General features: G+C 39.2%; 1 pseudogene across 1 annotated transcript; it reads left to right on the top strand.

Annotated features, from left to right (window-relative positions):
• Positions 1-7,237: 7,237 nt before the first annotated feature.
• On the top strand, positions 7,238-15,576 carry LOC306860943 (cytochrome P450 2J2-like; annotated as a pseudogene). The gene is made up of 8 exons: positions 7,238-7,309; positions 7,530-7,683; positions 10,720-11,017; positions 11,238-11,390; positions 11,474-11,615; positions 11,802-11,989; positions 15,167-15,308; positions 15,386-15,576. The product of its transcript is annotated as a cytochrome P450 2J2-like (transcript).
• Positions 15,577-19,098: the final 3,522 nt, after the last annotated feature.

The following is a 19,098-nucleotide window of genomic DNA, read 5'->3' as shown; positions in this document are numbered from 1 at the left end:
ATACCATTCTGGGTCATCTGTAACGAGCCTGAAGTGGCCATTCTTCTTACTTATGACAGAGAATTCCATAACGAAGTTGAAATGAAAGATTACTATTTTCATATACAATCAGAATTCTGGAAATGTTGGGTGTTTTTTAAATTTGAATAAAATGAAAACTAAAAGACTTTCAAATCACATGAACCAATATTGTGTTCAGCTGAATCTTTTCAAAATGTCTTACTTTTTCAGTCCTTTGTTGCCCCCGTGCCAACTTTTTTGAGACCTGTAGCAGGCATCAAATTTGAAATGAGCTCATTTAGTGGATAAAAGTGTAAACTTTTTCTGTTTAAACATTTGTTCTCTATGTTCTATTGCGAGAACATCTAGTAATTAAGTTAGTTGACATCAGGTCTGTAACATGATTACCTATGTGGCTGGGGGCTAATGCCATCCAATATGTAACATATATAATGTAGATGTTTTCCCACCACTACAGGTTTTTTCCAAACAAATGGAAGGAACAAGCAGAGAGGTGCACAACAATCTTCTTTATTTGACACTTAAATATACTTAAAAAAATATAATCATACAAAACACAATTAGTTAGAAAAACAAATCGCAAACACAATACTGTTTTACATAAAAATATTATTCAGTGGCCACCGGTAATGATGTATCTTGACTTGACAATATCAATATCCCTTGGGATAATTCAACACTTGGGAAGGAAAAGAGGAAAACAAAACAGAAAACCCCAGTAAATGTGATACAAACAAAACCCTCAAAAATTCACACTCTCCCACAAACCAATAAAGCAAAATAAAATTTCCCTGACTCAAAATAAATAACCAAAGCCACACAACAAGCCAACCAAAGAAAACAAAAGAAAACAGTAAACCCTCCCCACAGCTGATAACCCTTGCTGGTTGTAAGGGAAATGACAGTCAATTATATCAATAGCTACTCACAGTTCGTACAACAAAACAAAACATAAAAACAAATGAAACACACTTAAATCAACAAAACAAACAAAAAAACACCACCGATTAATCTTAACACCCACACACAGCACACGCACTCCCACTCACACACGATTAGTTCATTATAATGCGACTTGAACACACACACACACAATCAAGTGCCCTTGAAGAAGACAAACTACTCCTCCGCAGCACAGCGGCATCGTCCAGCCACCACACAGCAGAAAGACAGCAACAGACAAGTTTCTATAAAATAATTACCCGATGGGCATTAGACACGTCCACTAAAAGTTTAAATCTTACATCTTTTAAATAGCAAACAACTTACAAAATACCATATGAGAACCTACCTGCAGCACAATTAACTGGCTCTCGATACGAGTGGTGAACCATCCACCAATCCTGTCAGGATCACGCTAAAAAAAACGCCGGCCCACTGTTAGGCCGTTTCTCAATACCAAGTTCGCAGAGTCTGGACTTCCGTCCTTTCGAGTTTGGACTTGCCAAGTTCGACTCAGAAGAACGAACTCTCGAGGACGGGAGGACGAACTGAATTCTGGGTTATGGCCCGTATCAAGTCCCCACAAGTCACCTCTCGATGCATCCTCGGTAAATGGGGCGGATCAAGAACACATCCGGGGATTTGAACTGGACTTGGCTAGATGTGAACTTTGAATTGGAACAGTACTTGGGCAGCGACTGATGACGTTTCACAAGTCCACAAGAACACAAGTACAGACAAGTACGCATATTGAGAAACGGCCTTAGTCAACGCTACCTCTCAAAATAAAGTGGCAACGTAAATCAATACAATAACCTGAAATGCGTTGATGCGGCTGAACACCCTCAGGCCCCCCACGCGCAGAGTTAGAGAAGAATTCCAACCTTATGCAGGTTACTGTGTTTACTACAGGCTCAACACACTGCCAGTATACCATGCCAGAGGAAAAACAGAAGTAAAGGAAAATCTCCACGCTTTTTAAAGGGGCCGTGAACTTAACTTCTGCCCAACTCCATCCAACCACACAGAACGGAAAACCCACCAAAGGGGATCACCGCATTACAGAGGCAGAGTCTCTCAAGATGGGCAGAGGCTCTCCAATCTGTGAAAGAGTGTGTAAAAACATTTTGGAATACTTTAAAAACAACGTTCCTCAACGTCAAATTGCAAAGGCTTTGCAAATCTCATCATCTACAGTGTATAACATCACTGGAGAAATCTCTGTGCGTAAGGGACAAGGCAGCAGACTTTTGTTGGATGCCCGTGGTCTTCGGGTCCTCAGATGACACTGCATCACTCATCAGCATGATTCTGTCATTGACATTACTAAATGGGGCCAGCAATACTTCCAGAAACCACTGTCGGTAAACACAATCTGCCGTGCCATCTGCTGATGCCAACTAAAGCTCTATCATGCAAAAAAGGAAACCATATGTGAACATGGTCCAGAAGTGCCGACGTGTCCTGTGGGCCAAAGCTCATTTAAAATGGACTGTTTCAGAGTGGAAAAGTGTTCTATGGTCAGACGAGTCCAAATTTGACATTCTTGTTGGAAATTACGGACGCCGTGTCCTCCGGGCTAAAGAGGAGGGAGACCTTCCAGCGTGTCATCAGTGTTCATTTCAAAAGCCAGCATTTCTGATGGTATGGGGGTGTATAAGTGCATATGGTATGGGCAGCTTGCATGTTTTGGAAGGCACTATGAATGCTGAATGGTATATAAAGGTATATATAGACCCCTTTTCTGTTAGTAAACATTGTGACGTTTTTCTGTGGGCGGAGCTTAGCTGGAGGCAGAAAGATTCCACTGACCGCTTCACTAATGCTAGCTATGAAGTCTGTTTAGTTTGTTTTTTTAATAATAACTGGAGAAATTCCGATTTTACCTGCATATGTAAGGTATAGATGCACTGTCCAGGACCACGATTGTTATTTGAAAAGGTTAACTTTAACGGACGAAACTAGATTAGCCGACCCACACACGCTTTTACTCAAAGAATGGACGATCTGACAAATCGGAGGATTCCCTCCAGTTGAGTGTGTCACATCTAGCGTGTATAGATAAGACCTACTCACAGTGTCTATCTAGTCATGAAGATGTATATATATTTCAATTTCAGCAGACAACTATTTTTACAGCTACATTATTATGCCAAGCCACAATTAATCACAACAATATATATACAATTACATATGATTAAGCATATAAATCATCAGTTTGTTGTTTTACACACATGCACACAGACATTATTTCATACACGACATAGTGAGATGCATAAGAAATCTTTAGAAGCGCCCATAACAACAAAAGACAATATTTAACCTTTTCTGATAAGAGGTGTGTGATGCAAATGTGAGCATTTTTGACGATAGTTTGTGTCCAGTCTGCTCGTTTTTATCTCGTTTCATCACAGCTTTCATTGGTATTTTGTCTGACAGTAGCAGCAAATATGTGTTAAAATTTCAAACTGGAGCCTTTACAACATCGATTCTGGCACCCAACATCATAACAAGATGATATTTTAAGCTCCTTGTGTAGCTGAATCTGCACTGGTTTGAACGGGCCGCCTCCAGTTTTCGTTTTGTTTTGCCTCCAGCCAGCGCTTTGACGTAACTGTGACGGCGGCCCTAAAAGGGTCTATAAGATACAAATTTTGTATCTGACACACTCTGAGGAAGTCTGGGTGGCCGAAATGCATCGGCGTGCAGTTTTTTATGTTTCTAGATTAAGCCATGTTTGAATAAAGGCTTTTTTAACATTTTGGAATCGGAAGAAGTGCCTTGGATCCGTTTTTTCTATAGGTATTGTGGCGGGAGGAGCAAACGACAGACACAGTGGGTGTGGCGTCAGGCCTCGGAGAGGCTTTTATTAAACAAAATAATAAAATAAAGTGTTCAAAGGAGGTAAAAGTGTCCAAAAATAAACAGGGGGGGTCTGGTGTCCTCGTCGTGCTGCAGGGTTTGTGAAGGAAGGCAGTGTTCTGAAAGGAAGGGTCCAGATAAGGGGCGGTCGCACGCGCTCCCCTCTTGGGACCGGGGCGCGAGGGGCACCGGCTTCTTCTAGTGGCTCCGTCCTTCTTCGGCCCGCGGCGCTTCCGGGGGATAGTACGGCCCCGCATCCTGGCCCGTCAGCCGTCTTGCGGGTGTGGAACTCGATCCATTCTCGACGCTCCCTTCCTGGACCCACGAGGACACCAGCGTGCATGCATGGGGAAGAGACCGGTCTCCCAAGGAGAGGCGTGCTCTGCATTTAAACAGTGGCAGTGATGAGACTCTATTCAGATCAGGTGTGCCTCATCACACGCAGCCAGCCCTGGCTGTTTCAGCACCCCTCCTCTCTCACACACCCACTCCTGTCGGGAGCCTGGTGAAGGGCGGCGAATAGGGGATGGGGTGGTGATGATAATAAGGGGGGAGGCAGCCGACTTGTCACAAGCGAGCGAGAGGGGATGACGTCGTCAGGTGTTGCCCAACTGCGCTGTCTAGGCTCCGTCTTGCCCGCATTCTCCACCACTGTGGCGGGAGGAGCAAACGACAGACACAGTGGGTGTGGCGTCAGGCCCACGAGGATACCAGCGTGCATGCACGGGGAAGAGACCGGTCTCCCGAGGAGAGGCGCGCTCGGCATTTAAACAGCGGCGGTGATGAGGCTCTATTCAGATCAGGTGCGCCTCATCACACGCCGCTGGCTGTTTCAGCGCCCCACCTCTCTCACATACCCACTCCCGTCGGGAGCCTGATGAAGGGCGGCGAATACGGGACGGGCTGGTGATGATAATAAGGGGGAGGCAGCCGACTCGTGACAGTATATAAAGATTCAAGTGCAACATATGCTCCCCTCCAGATGGCCTTCCCTGAAATAGACGCCATCTCGAGGGGAGCATATGTTGCTCTTGAGCATATGTATGAGCATATGTATGCTCCCCTCCAGATGGCATCTATTTCAGGGAAGGCCTTGTGTATTTCAGCAGGACAATGCAAAACCACATACTGCAGCTATTACAACAGCATGGCTTTGTTGTAGAAAAGTCCGGGTGCTGAATTGGCCTGCCTGCAGTCCAGATCTTCCACCTATAGAGAACATTTGGCACATCATTAAACGAAAAATACGTAAAAGATGACCACAAACTCTTCAGCAGCTGGAAACCTATATCAGGCAAGAATGGGACCAAATTCAAACTAAAACTCCAGAAACTCATAACCTCGATACCCGAACTGTTTTGAAAAGAAGAGGAGATGCTACATCATGGTAAACATGCCCCCGTCCCAACTATTTTGAGACCTGTAGCAGGCAACAAACTTGAAATGAGCTCATTTTGTGCATAAAATTGTACAATTTCTCAGTTTAAACATTTATGTTATCTATGTTCTATTGTGAATATAATATTGACTCATGTGCTTTGAAATTCTTTTAGTTTTTATTTTATTCAAATTTAAAAAACACCCCAACATTTCCGGAACTCGGGTTGTACCATGGTATTTACAACTTCCAAAGTACTTAACATAAAATCCACCAAATGTGCAGGGGCAGATCCAGGGGTGAAGTACGGCCCTCACAAAAAAAAAAAATATAAAAATAACATTTTAACTGAGGGTGACCAGGGGCCTGTTCCATAAAAGACGCTAAGAAAAGTGGGGATTAAAGTCCAAAACCTGACTTGAAATAACCTAACAAATCAATCGGGACTAAAGCGGTTCCATAAACGACAATTCAAGTTCACGCAATCTGACTAATGCTATCCAGGTTCAGTGAGTCAGGATAATGTGACGTACTCGCTTATTCTGAAGCAGCCCTTAATGTCGATCATGGATCAAATCGATCCACCATAGCAAACAGCGAATATTTGTGCTGTTTAACGCATTTGAAACAATGTGTTTTCCTCAGTGCATAACTGATACGTCACAGGTATATTTTTTACATCTGTAAATGTCAGAAAGCCATACAAATATATCCATTTAGCTGTCAGGAGTGGGCGAGGCTTATGCGGGAGAACGAGCGCTGCGGCGCGCATGCGCGCTACACAGACGGAGCAGAATAGAATACTAGCGCAAGAATTCTGAATAAAATATACATTCTGCTAAAATATTTGTTGTTGGACATTAAATGTGACACATAGAATTTTACTACATATAAGTGTATTTTTATGATAGCAGCAACTGTTAATCACTAGCTCAAATGAGTTAAATGTGTGTTCCTCTTATCAGTTAAAATGTACTCTGATTTCTATTATAAATTTAAATTTTTACTTCAGTGATTTTAACTTTTGATTGTGTTTTTATGCTTTAATGCTTTAAAGAGCCATTTTAGATTGTAATGTTTTAATGTTCTAATAACCATAAAAGGTACAGCTGTCATAAATTCAGAGAGAAAGGCTGCATGGCTAGAAACTGCTGATCAACTGCATGCACAAGTAGCAACTATGTTAAAATGTCATTCGCCTACATTTTGGGCACAATACATTAAATACAGTTGGATGTAGCCTATTGTTTATTTATTTGATTATTTAAGGCGTATTTTCTGTACTTTTATTTTTGGACCGATAATAAATTAAACTGATTGTATGTGAGAGAGTCAGTGGTAATATGGATGCGTTCCTATTGGTCAGAGTTAGAGGAGCTCAGCTTAGCCTGACAGTTAGCCTGCTCCGGACCAGGTTAGTTTGCCAGCATAAGTTGCCGGGGTAACTGAGTTTGAACTTTTTTAAGTTTGATTTATGAAACCGAATCTACCAAAAATAAGCCTGACTAACCGAAATAAGCCTGGCTTATACTCTAATCTTGGTTTATGGAACAGCCCCCTGGACCCCAAAAGAGGGAATATTTCAGAGTGGGATGGAATAGTCTTCCACCCAGGACTGGTTGCAGGTCCCTACCTGGACAACCCCTATGAATGAATATATATCCTGGCTACACCCCTGCAAATGTGTAAATGTTGTATTGCTAAAGGTTGCATCAACTTCATTGTGACTGAATTCTTCACCTCTGTCTTAGTTGTACTGTTTTTCTCACCTTTAGACGCCTATTGCATCATGTGATTGAGGAACAATTATTATTTCTGATTAGACATCTGTAAGCTAGTCAGTCTTTTATTTACAAGAGTCATTCTGTCTTCTGTCAAGTTTGTTCTTTGGCGAATGTAAACCATTATGATTGTTCATAGATTATATAAAATATTTTGTTGTTTATAAAACAATAAACAAAGTTAAAAGTTGCTTTTATAAAACTCACCAGTCGTTCACTGCTCTTGTATTTGTCTTGGAATGAATCTGTCATCATGTGGATGACTCTGATGAAGTTAGACCTGAACTCTGTATGCCTGGCTCTGTTTCTGGGTTTGATCTTCATGGTTCTGTTTGAGATTTTAAGGATTAATTCTTGCAGAGGTCACATTCCACCTGGTCCCAGACCCTTTGCCTTTTGTGGGAACCATACCAAGTTTTGCGAAGCCACTTGAAGCTATAAAATCAGTAAATCTTTGCTGTGTTTCCGGTAGGGATTTATCCTTTAATTAATACCCGTTTTAATATTGAGATGCACTAAATTTTCTGTGGATTTTCTCTGAGCAGTTATTTCAGTATGGAGAGATGTCTACTGTGTATTTTGGGAGGAAACCAATGATAATCCTTAATACAATCCAGGTCACTAAGGAAGCCTTCGTTCAGGAAGCCTTTTCTGGAAGACCATTTTTGCCTCTTGTAGACTGGTTAAACAAGGGACTCAGTAAAATGTTATTTAGATTTTTTAAATGTGGATTTTTACACTTTTATAGCAAAATATTCCAAAAGATGGTTTTCACAGTAGATTACACTAAAGAACCTTTACATTTGAGTTATTTAGTTGAGAGCCAATGATACCATGTCCCTTTGCTTCAAAAATGTGAAGACTGAATTTAGTACTTAACCAGTTTCCAGAAGGTCGGTTATAAAACAGATAGTTCCGGTTCTTGATTCTGATTGGTTGAGCTGCGTTTGATGCCATTATAAATTATATACCTGTGACCTCATTAAATCAGAATGTGTCACTGAATTTGTGTTGCTGTGGTTACACATACTGTATACATTCATTCATTTAGCAGATGGTTTTATACAAAGCGATTTAGACCTTCAACTAAGGAAAACAACAAGCCATTCATTTTAAAGAGGCAAATAAACACAGGAAGTGCTCGTAATACCTGCAGCACGTTTCAGACATGGTTTAGATGAGTCCAAGCTAGATCGGGAGGAATTAAAGAAAAGCGAAAGTAAAGTTGTTGTTGTTTTTGTTTTTTTGTTTTTAAATTAGGATGCAGTCAATGTATTCTATGCATGTATTATGTTTTTCAGCTAAATTAATTTTGTATTTATTTAATGAAGTATGAGTGACCCCTGCTGGCATGATGATTTCGTCATTCCCTCATTAATGTGTTTGTGTGGAAGCCCACATTTCCGAAGTGCTGAGGGAAAATTACACACAGAAAATAACACAGCATATTAAAACAGTTCCAGTATCTGTTCTGATTTGAGCTCAGTGAGATGAGGCACGTTGTCAGTTGCTGGCACTATCAGGACTATTTTCTTCTTTTTTTTTTCTAGCGGAAGGATAACATTTCATGATTTAACTTTAAAGACTAACATTAATGCGTTTGTTCACCCAAAATTAATTAATTACTCGCCCTCATGTTGTTCCAAACACGTAAGACCTTCGTTCATCTTCGGAACACAAATTAAGATATTTTTGATGAAATCTGAGAGCTCTCTTACCCTCCATAGACAGCAATGTAACTGACATGTTCCCAGATCCAGAAACGTAGCAAGGACATCGGTAAAACAGTCCATGTGAAATCAGTGGCTCAACTTCAATTTTGCGAATCTATGAGTATTCATAGGTTCCATGTGACGTCACAGTGTTTTATCGCCGCCATTTTTGTGTCCGAGTCACAGCTGCGTGACCTTTCAGTCTATGGTCACAGCAGCACAACTACCAGAGGAAGATCAACGAAACACTCCCAGAAGGTTCACAAGGTTACAATATGCCCGGGATATGTTGTGCTGTAACAACAGTGGTCAGAAAAACCCAGAACTACAATTTTATTAGATCCCAAAGAGGTTAGATTGGCAGAATAAATTGTTGGCTTCAATCAGAAAGCACCACTGGCAGCTAACGTACGGTCAGAAAAGGATAATAAGGGACAATTGTGATTCTTTATAAGAGAATAAAGGACGCTAAAAGGGCGGAAACAAACAAGATGGCGCCGTTGTGTTTGGCCCGCCGTCTCTCACGATCAGTTCTGTGTGTTATTTACCGACCCCCTCAGTTTAATAATGCTTTTCTGAGTGAGTTTGCTGATTTTTTGGGAAATGTATTAACTATGTACGATAACATTTTACTGCTTGGTGATTTTAATGTTCACATTTGTTTTCCCGGTAAACCACTATCTAAGGATTTCTGTAATCTTATGGATTCCTTTAGTTTTACCCAATGGGTGCAAAGTCCCACGCACATCAAAGGTCACATTTTGGACCTGGTATTCTCCCATGGTTTTTCCATTATGGACATGGAAATCGGACTCAGGCTTCTCTGATCACAAATCTCTGACTTTCACAACTGCCCTTCCTCGTGGATCTAGTACTTCATCTGCTCCTGCCCGCTGGGTTCGATATTTTTCCCCTACGGCTTCCGAGGATTTTGCTACTGCTTATAAGGCAGTTGAGGGTCTGTCAGCCACAAATTGGTCTGTAGAAAATTTTGACACTAATACTTATTTTAATCTTTTTAATAACATCTGCTTGAATATTGTTAACGATATTGCTCCTCTGAAGATTAAGCGCTCTATCAAAAAATCTGCTCGTTGGTTCAATGACTCGCTCACTTCGACGAAACTGTAGACGTGCAGAACGCAAATGGCGTAAGGACAGGCTGCAGGTGTCCTTTGACATTCTAAGGGAGTCCTTTTCTATTTTTCAGAAAGCTGTGAAGTCTGCAAAATTCAAATTTCTTTCTGGGATTATTTCTGAAAATCACCATAGGCCAAGAGTTTTATTCTCAACTATAGATGCTGTTTTAAATCCAACTGTTGATGTTTTCCCTGATTTGTCTGATTCCTTATGTGAAAACTTTGCGGCCTTTTTTGTCGAGAAGATAACAAGGTCAAGACCTCAATCATCGGCTGCTCTTCATATTTCCCATGAAATAACCGGGTGCTCTTCTACTTGGAGCATGTTTAGTTCTATTTCCCTGCAAACCTGTAAAGACATTATAACTCATCTGAAACCTACGTTTTGTCCGTATGACAGTATCCCATCACACATTTTTAAGCAAATTGTCGATACTATAGGGCCTGATCTCCTGTTTTTTTATCAATATGTGTCTGAGTACTGGCATGGTCCCTGACTGCCTAAAACATCCTTCCGTAACTCCTCTTTTGAAGAAACCAAATCTTGATGTGTCTGATTTAGGTAATTTTAGACCAATCTCGAATCTCCCTTTTATCTCAAAAATTTTGGAAAAGGTTGTATTCACTCAACTACATTCTTGCACCAACATTATTCTCTCTATATTTACTGCCATTGGGTTCCATCTTTTCCAAATATGGAGTTTCATTTCACCTATACGCTGACGATACCCAATTATACATCCCTTTAAACATAATGATTCAAGGTCCATAGAGGTTTTGCTAGCCTGTTTTCATGAAGTGAAAACTTGGCTTTCACAAAATTTCTTAGCCTGTTCTAAATTCACTGTAAACCACAGCTTAAAGCTTGATTCTCTTTTTCTCAGGCATAATATTAGCCCCGTTTGGTCACTCCTGGAGGCAGCAGAGTGTGCTCTGCACACGCTCAGGAATTTTGGCCTGGGGAAGAAATCAGTAGAAGATCGTGTGCTAGAGGAAAGCCAACATATTGATGCATGTTTCTTTGCAGGCAAGTCTATGGACCCACAGCATGCCATACAGAATGCCGTTTCTAACATTATCTGTTCCATCGTGTTTGGAGATCGCTTTGACTATGACAACAAACGTTTATCATACCTTCAGAAAATCCTGAATAATCACTTCATGCTCATAGGGTCAGGTATGATCAAATTCTTAATTTTATTATTTAATTTTATTATTTTTATTTCATTCATTTATTTGTTATTGACCATGGTCACCCTGTGTGAAAACAAATATTTGCAGAATTTTAATATCAGTTAGGTGGTGAGTCATGTAACCCGTAGTGATTACAAACAAGTAATGGGAATGATACATTAAGTTCCATATTTTCTTCAATGATCTTATAATTGTTTGATTATCTTAGATTTTAAACTTAGTCCCCTTCATCAAGCATTTCCCTGGGCCACACCAGTAGTTATTGGGTTTCATCCGGGATGAAATAAAAGAACACAAGGAAACTCTGGATCCAGACAGCCCTCAAGACTTCATTGATGCCTACCTGCTGGAGATCGAGGAAGTGAGATCACCGTTAATGAAAGAAGGGTTCTCATTTATCCATGTAGCTTCAGTAAACTGATGGATTTGTTTCATGTGGAGCAGCAAAAGTCCAACGAGGGCTCCACGTTTCATGAGGAGAACATGAGTATGTCAGCACTTGACCTGTTTGTGGCTGGAACTGACACCACCGCGAACACTATCAGATGGGGACTCATCTATTTGATTCAAAAACCAGATGTACAAGGTAATTAGGCTAAATTTTAGCGGTGGACACATTTTTTCCAATGTTTTCCCCAAAGTTTCTAAATTAAATACATTTAATATTTAAAACAATAAATCTAATATGTGACACTATTGTTTTGTTGAAGTGCAAGCGCCACTGTTTCCTTCAGGAAATGCAAATCTACTTCCATTTTGTTGCTCAACATAGAGCAATGTCACAAGGAGATTGTTCGAGTTCTGGGTTATGACCGCTTGCCCAGCATGGATGACCGTGACAAACTACCGTACACAAATGCCACTGTTCATGAGATTCAGCGCTGTGCCAACATTTTACCTCTTGGAGTGATTCATGAAACGACTCAGCCCACAAAACTACGAGGATACGACTTTCCCAAGGTAATGAATGGAGTGTAAATAAAGTGAAGTGACATGTGGCCAAGTATGGTGACCCATACTTGGAATTTGTGCTCTGCATTTAACCCATCCAAGTGAACACACACACACACCATGAACGTTCTTTTTATTCATATATTTTTAATGAATAGGTTGATCTAGAAAAACCTGTTTAAACAATTTGTTGATGAACAACATTACTTGAGGGTGTGTATAAAGAATATCAGAAATATCATCAGATATCAGAAGTCATAAAACACTAAGAATAAAGAAATTAGATTAAGAGATTATATTTTTATTCCAACAAATCAACCTTACTTGTCCAGAGACCTAAATGAATTGTATAAATATAAAAATTATGTAAGAAGGTTAATTAGTGATGAAACGGTTATGGTTTGACGATAAATCATTGCCGTTTAAAATTATGTCCTTAAAACCATTGGCTATTTGAATATTGTGATTTGAAAAACTTGCAGTAAATACTGCTCAGCATTAGGCAAAGTTAATAAAAGTCTGAAGCGGATGCAGCATGCAGCGTGGGTTCATTTTCTATGAAAACATAATGTAAGGCAGAGTGCTGAGATAAATTATGTATGAATTAATTAATTCTATGATTGAAAATGGGAGAACCGAATATCTTCAGAAAAGTTTCATGGCATTTGCTTTTTATCTTTGCTCCATGTAAAACCAAATAAAGTAGTGTTTGTAAGCGCTGTCAGACAGTAGATTTACATTTTCATTCAGCCTGTCTGCCATTTTTGTTCAGAGCAATACGAAAATGTGATCTATTTATTTATTTAATAATTTTTTTGTAAATTTTGTGTAGATGGAAAACAAGTGAATGTGCATTCTAAAAATCTCAGCACTGCAGATAAAGATAAGGTAGCCTATGTAGAATCGTTATGTAGTAGATAGAATGCCTATAATCAATTGTTTTGACTGATATGTTTCTTAATGATTTAAACATTGAAATATGAGGTTTATCTTTTTTTTTGTCAGAACTTTATTTGAACATGTAGTAAAGTAGATAACGTGATGTTGTAAGTCACCCAAGTCATTTCTTTTAATGTTATTTATTTTATTTTGTGCAAACAAAAAGTAAATAGTGCTGCTAATTTTATTTGTTGTTTTTCAACATAAAACTTATAAAACTTGTGTGTTGTGACGGTGAGGAAATTTTCCCACCGGTTAATCGACGTGTGACAACACCGGTAATACCGGTATTACCGTGGTGGTGGTGGGGTCATTTGAGTTTTCCCTCTTTTCCTCGAATTTGGGCAATTCGGCATCAAACAGTTGTTTGTTTGAGTTTTCCCTCTTTCCTTTGCTTGTAAAAGCACCGTGCGCATTTTACTTTCACTTGGGGGGAAAATCACACAGTTTAAATAAAATAAAAACTAGCAAATACTGTGGAACCAAATAAATGAGAAACAAATGTTAAAAAAAAAAAAACCTTCCAATATCACCTTAGATAAATGGCAGGTCAACAGGCTTTTCAAAATCCAAAATAATTTTTTAAACAGGCGCTTTTACATTTCGTTTTAAAATTCTTCTGCCATCGTCTTGTCTGTCTCACCTCACTCTTCTGTCAGTCACCTCGGCTCACTCTCCTCACGTGTTCAATGAAATCTGATCTGTGATGCGCGACTGTCGTTCGTTCGATGTGTTGCATTGAGCAGCCGTGTTCAGTTTTAATTGTAGTGTCTATTCTCTAACTGAACTAAATGATTTTTATTACTATTAAAAAAAATCTAAATTACGGTGAGGGACGGTGCCGCGGTGGGCAAGTGAAGTAACCGGTGTTGCGGCTTAACACCGGTATCACCGCCAACACCGTCTATCGCAGCAAGCCTAGTGAGTATATGAGTACTTTTTGAATATTTCCAGGACGTTTTAACAATACCGTGATAATACTGATAACCGTGATCATTTTGGTCACTATAATCGTGATTTGAAATTTTCATACATCACTAACATTACTACAGGGTTTACAAATGTACACTGTGAAGTCTGAAAACCTGATAATCTGAAATGAATTAATAATGGAGGGAAAAGAGGGCGTGCTCGTCATGCTTGTCACAACACAGCAGCCACATATAGCCTATACAGTATATAAGCATAATTATATCTAATATAGGCTTATGTTTTATTTATTTTTCCCTTTTTATTCGAAATACGTGTTAACTATAACATAAAATATCTCGATTCTCAAATATGTGTAGATGCATTCTGCACCTTTATATATTTTGTTAGTTGATCTATAATGGGCAATGGGCAAAGTAGCCTAATAGTGTAATCTATTACTTTAAACCCCATGTCATGGGTGTCATGCCATAAATTTTTTTTAATACGACTGAATTTGTATTTAATGTGAACTTAATAGAAACATTGTAATTTACTAATTATAAATCTTTCATTGTACAGAAAGCAAAGAACATTTACATTATCAAATAAATTTTAAACACTCTCAAAAACTCATTATAATCACTGAAGCTGTTTACACTGTGAAATAAATATCCTACTTACATCGTATGTACATCTGCACTTTGTTGTTTCTGATGAGAGAATCCTTCAGTGAACTAGCACACTGAACAAAACATTTCCACGATGACTCATCTGAACACCTCTGATTGGTCATTGCATTCATAAGCTCAACAGAATCTTGTGTGATTGGTTACAATGTGCAGCTGTAAAAACGTGTCTGTCTCTGGCTTTAGCGCCTGCCAAAGCGCTAACGCAGATTTGAATTTAGCAGCCAATGCTCTACCGCACTGCACGTTAATAACGCCAGTGTGATTGTATGAAATATAAAATATATTATTCAGCTATTTTTTGTCTTATGGAAGCTGCATTCAAAATCCACTTGGCTCAAAAATCTGAGGGGGCATGTGCCCCCTCACTTTGAATGGGCAAGACGCCTCTGACGCTGTGTACCTTCTTTACCCCTACAGTTTTCATATTAGTACCTCAGAGTAGTAACATGTTCTCCTATGGTACTATTTTGAACCCTTTAGGGATAAAGAAGGTACAAAGTTGTCACTTAGAGGCTTTGAGGTGTCCCTTTGCCCCAGTGACAAGCTGTTGTACCCCTAAAGGTAAAATTGCATATTTTCTGAGTATGGGTTAAGTGTTTAATTTTTGAAAAGTTTAATTCAACTCTACTAAACTTTCCTCATACAAGGAACTATGGTCATGACAAATTTAGCGGCAATTTTCAGTGACAAGGAGCACTGGAAGCATCCCGACGCCTTTAACCCCGAGAATTTCTTGGATGAAAATGGGAACTTCTTCAAACCAGAATCTTTCATCGCCTTTTCACTGGGTGAGTCAGCTGTTTGTGAAAGTAATAAACAGATTTAACCATTAGGAAAAGTTACTGATTTGTGTGTTTTTTATCAGGTCCGAGGGTCTGTCTCGGGGAGACTCTGGCGAGGACGGAGCTCTTCTCGTACATCACCTTTCTCCTACAGTGGATTCATTTCTCCTGGCCACCCGAGCCACAGTCCATAGACATGGATGGGATCATGGGCGTTTTTCACTTTCCTCAGAGTTTCAACATCATCTGCCGCAGCAGAGATACCAAAGAGTGACCATCAGTAACACGAAACACATCATACAGACACCATCATATAATTTCAATAAAAATCATGCATTTCCAGTTTTTCACTTGACATTAATGTATGTTAACAGTTTTGAATGTTTAAGCACAGCGATATATTTAAGTAATCAAAAATTAAATGTAAATTTTACTGTCATTTGGCATTTTTTATATTATTATATTATTTTATAATAAATTAATGTATTTTATTGTATAATAAAGTGTATGTACATGCAGTTTTATATCATTTGAATAGCAAACTGTCAAACAGGTTTTTTGTTTTCAGATTCCTTTGAAATCTAAAGTTTTTTTCCCAAATAACATTTTTTTTTATCCAGTAACAGTGAACATTAATGAGAAAATTTAGAGTCAAACTATGCACCGGATCACATCATAGTGGGTTTATACTGTAAGTGGAGCCAAATCTCACACGTGCATTTATGTTCATTTTGTAGATGTAGATGAGTTGATTTCTTTATCAGAACATATTTGGAGAAATGTAGCATTACAGTGAGGCAAAAATTATTTGATCCCCTGCTGATTTTGTAAGTTTGCCCACTGAAAAATAAATGATCAGTCTATCATTTTAATGGTGGGTGTATTTTAACAGTGAGAGACAGAATAACAACCAATCCGCATTTCAAAAAAGTTATAAACTGATTAGCTTTTTTAATGAGTGAAATAAGTATATGATCCCCTATCAAACAGCAAGATTTCTGGCTCCCAGGTGTCTTTTTATTCAGGTAAGGAGCTGAGATTAGGAGCTATCTCTTAAAGGGAGTGCTCCTAATCTCAGTTTGTTACCTTTATAAAAGACACCTGTCCACAGAAGCGATCAGTCAATTAGATTCCAAACTCTCCACCATGACCAAGACCAAAGAGCTGCCCAAGGATGTCAGGGACAAGATTGTAGACCTACACAAGGCTGGAATGGGCTACAAGACCATCGCCAAGCAGCTTGGTGAGAAGGTGACAACAGTTGGTGCGATTATTCGCAAATGGAAGAAACACAAAATAACTGTCAATCTCCCTTGGTCTGAGGCTCCATGCAAGATCCCACCTCATGGAGTTTCAGTGATCATGAGAACGGTGAGGAATCAGCCCAGAACTATACGGGAGGATCTTGTCAATGATCCCAAGGCAGCTGGGACCATAGTCACCAAGAAAACAATTGGTAACACACTACGCCGTGAAGGACTGAAATCCTGCATCACCCGCAAGGTCCCCCTGCTCAAGAAAGCACAGGTACTGACCCGTCTGAAGTATGCCAATGATGCAGAGGAGGACTGGGTGAAAGTGTTGTGGTCAGATGAGACCAAAATCCAGCTCTTTGGCATCAACTCAACTGTGTTTGGAGGAGGTGGAATGCTGCCTATGACCCCAAGAACACCATCCCCACCGTCAAACATGGAGGTGGAAACATAATGCTTTGGGGGTGTTTTTCTGCTAAGGTGACAGGACAACTGCACCGCATCAAAGGGACGATGGACGGGGCCATGTACCGACAGGGCCAGGGCATTGAAGCCAACCAGGGCATTGAAAATGGGTCGTGGACGGGTATTCCAGCATGACAATGACCCAAAACACACGGCCAAGGCAACAAAGGAGTGGCTCAAGAAGAAGCACATTAAGGTCCTGGAGTGGCCTAGCCAGTCTCCAGACCTTAATCCCATAGAAAATCTGTGGAGGGAGCTGAAGGTTTGAGTTGCCAGTCATCAGCCTCAAAACCTTAATGACTTGGAGAGCATCTGCAAAGAGGAGTGGGACAAAATCCCTCCTGAGATGTGCAAACCTGTTGGCCAACTACAAGAAACGTCTGACCTCTGTGACTGCCAAAAAGGGTTTTGCCACCAAGTACTAAGTCATGTTTTGCGAAGGGGTCAAGTACTTATTTCACTCATTAAAATGTCAATCAATTTATAACTTTTTTGAAATGCGTTTTTCTTGTTGTTATACATTCTCTCGCTGTTAAAATAAACCTACCATTAAAATTATAGACTGATCATTTCTTTGTCAGTGGGCAAACGTACAAAATCAGCAGGGGATCATATAATTTTTTTCCCTCACTGTATATCACTTGCTCATCAATAGATCCTCTGCAGTGAATGGGTGCCATCAGAATAAGAGTCCAAATAGCTGAAAACATCGCAATAATCCACAAGAAATGTTTGTGTGTGCTTGTGCGTGTCTCATGTATGATTAATTAGGTTAATCTGTGAGTATGGGCAGTCCCAGAGGCTTGATGTAGTGAATGTATTGTAAACACTGCCCTCTGGTGGACAGGAGCTCATCCACAGTGGTTGAGTCCTGAGTGTCAGTCTGTGTCAGATGAGGCCTAAAACAACTCCCAAATTCTCATCAGAAACCTTCAGCGCTGCTTCATAGTCTTCTCAGACGAGTAAAGAAAGTTCTTCCTGTCAGACACAGGGATATTTTATCTACGCAATAACGAGCTGATTATATCTGAGCTGAGGTTCTCAAATCTTTTGATTCAGATTGATTTTTAACAACAGTTTTACTACAAATACCATGGTTATTTTTATTTTATTTTTTTTTTTTGTAATAACAGAATGGTTTAGAGCCAGGTTTATGTTTATATGGCATTTAGCTATCAGGAAACACAAATTAATTAAATTATATTTTTCTATATTCTCTTTTGTGCACAATCCAAAGAAAACATCTTTAAAAAACCACTGCTTTAATGTTGTTGACTGATGAATATGCTTATGATTTATGAATATGTCGGCCATCATAGCTGGGCTATGAATAAAGACTTTAGATGACATGAAACTCTGGTCAAAAGTCTATCATAAATGTGAAAATGTAGTTGGATGGGGAGGGGGTGTTTTCTGATATATATATATATATATATATATATATATATTTATTTATTTATTTATTTTTATTTTTTTGGGGGGGGGCTTGTAGGGCACAATAATTTTGTTTAAGAAGCAGCTGTCATACATGAAGGCACACAGGCTGCAGGAATATGATGATGGAGGAGGAAATACTACAAATTATCTGATAAACTGTGGTGATAGTAAGTGGTTTTGCTCAACATTGTTTGGAGGGTTTTTTTTTTTTTGGTACCAGGGTATGGAAAAATGAAAAGGTAATTACAACTTTTTATTTCACAATTCACAAGCTTTGATTGCAATTCCCAGTTTATATCTCACAATTTAGAATTAACATCTCGCAATTCTATTTTTTTTTTCCTCTGGATGAATCAACATTTTATATTAGCAGTTCTAGAGTTTTCCATTCTGACTTTTTTCTCGATTCCGTCTCATTTTGAGGAAGAACTCAGAACTGTTTAGATAACGTTTAGATCCTGACTTTATTTCTCACAAAGAGTTTATATTTCACATTTCTAAGTTTACATCCCACAGGTATGTCACAATTCTTTCTCACAATTCTGACTTTCTCACAATTTTTGCATTTATATCTTATAATTCCGAGATTCTATCCTGCAATTCTGACCTTTTTAAGAATTCTGAATTTACATAAAAATTCT

This window comes from Barbus barbus (genome assembly GCF_936440315.1).
Source record: "Barbus barbus genome assembly, chromosome: 41".
Lineage (NCBI taxonomy): Eukaryota > Metazoa > Chordata > Actinopteri > Cypriniformes > Cyprinidae > Barbus > Barbus barbus.
The sequence above is the reverse complement of the archived record's forward strand: the minus strand, read 5'-3'. Positions and strand labels throughout refer to the sequence as shown.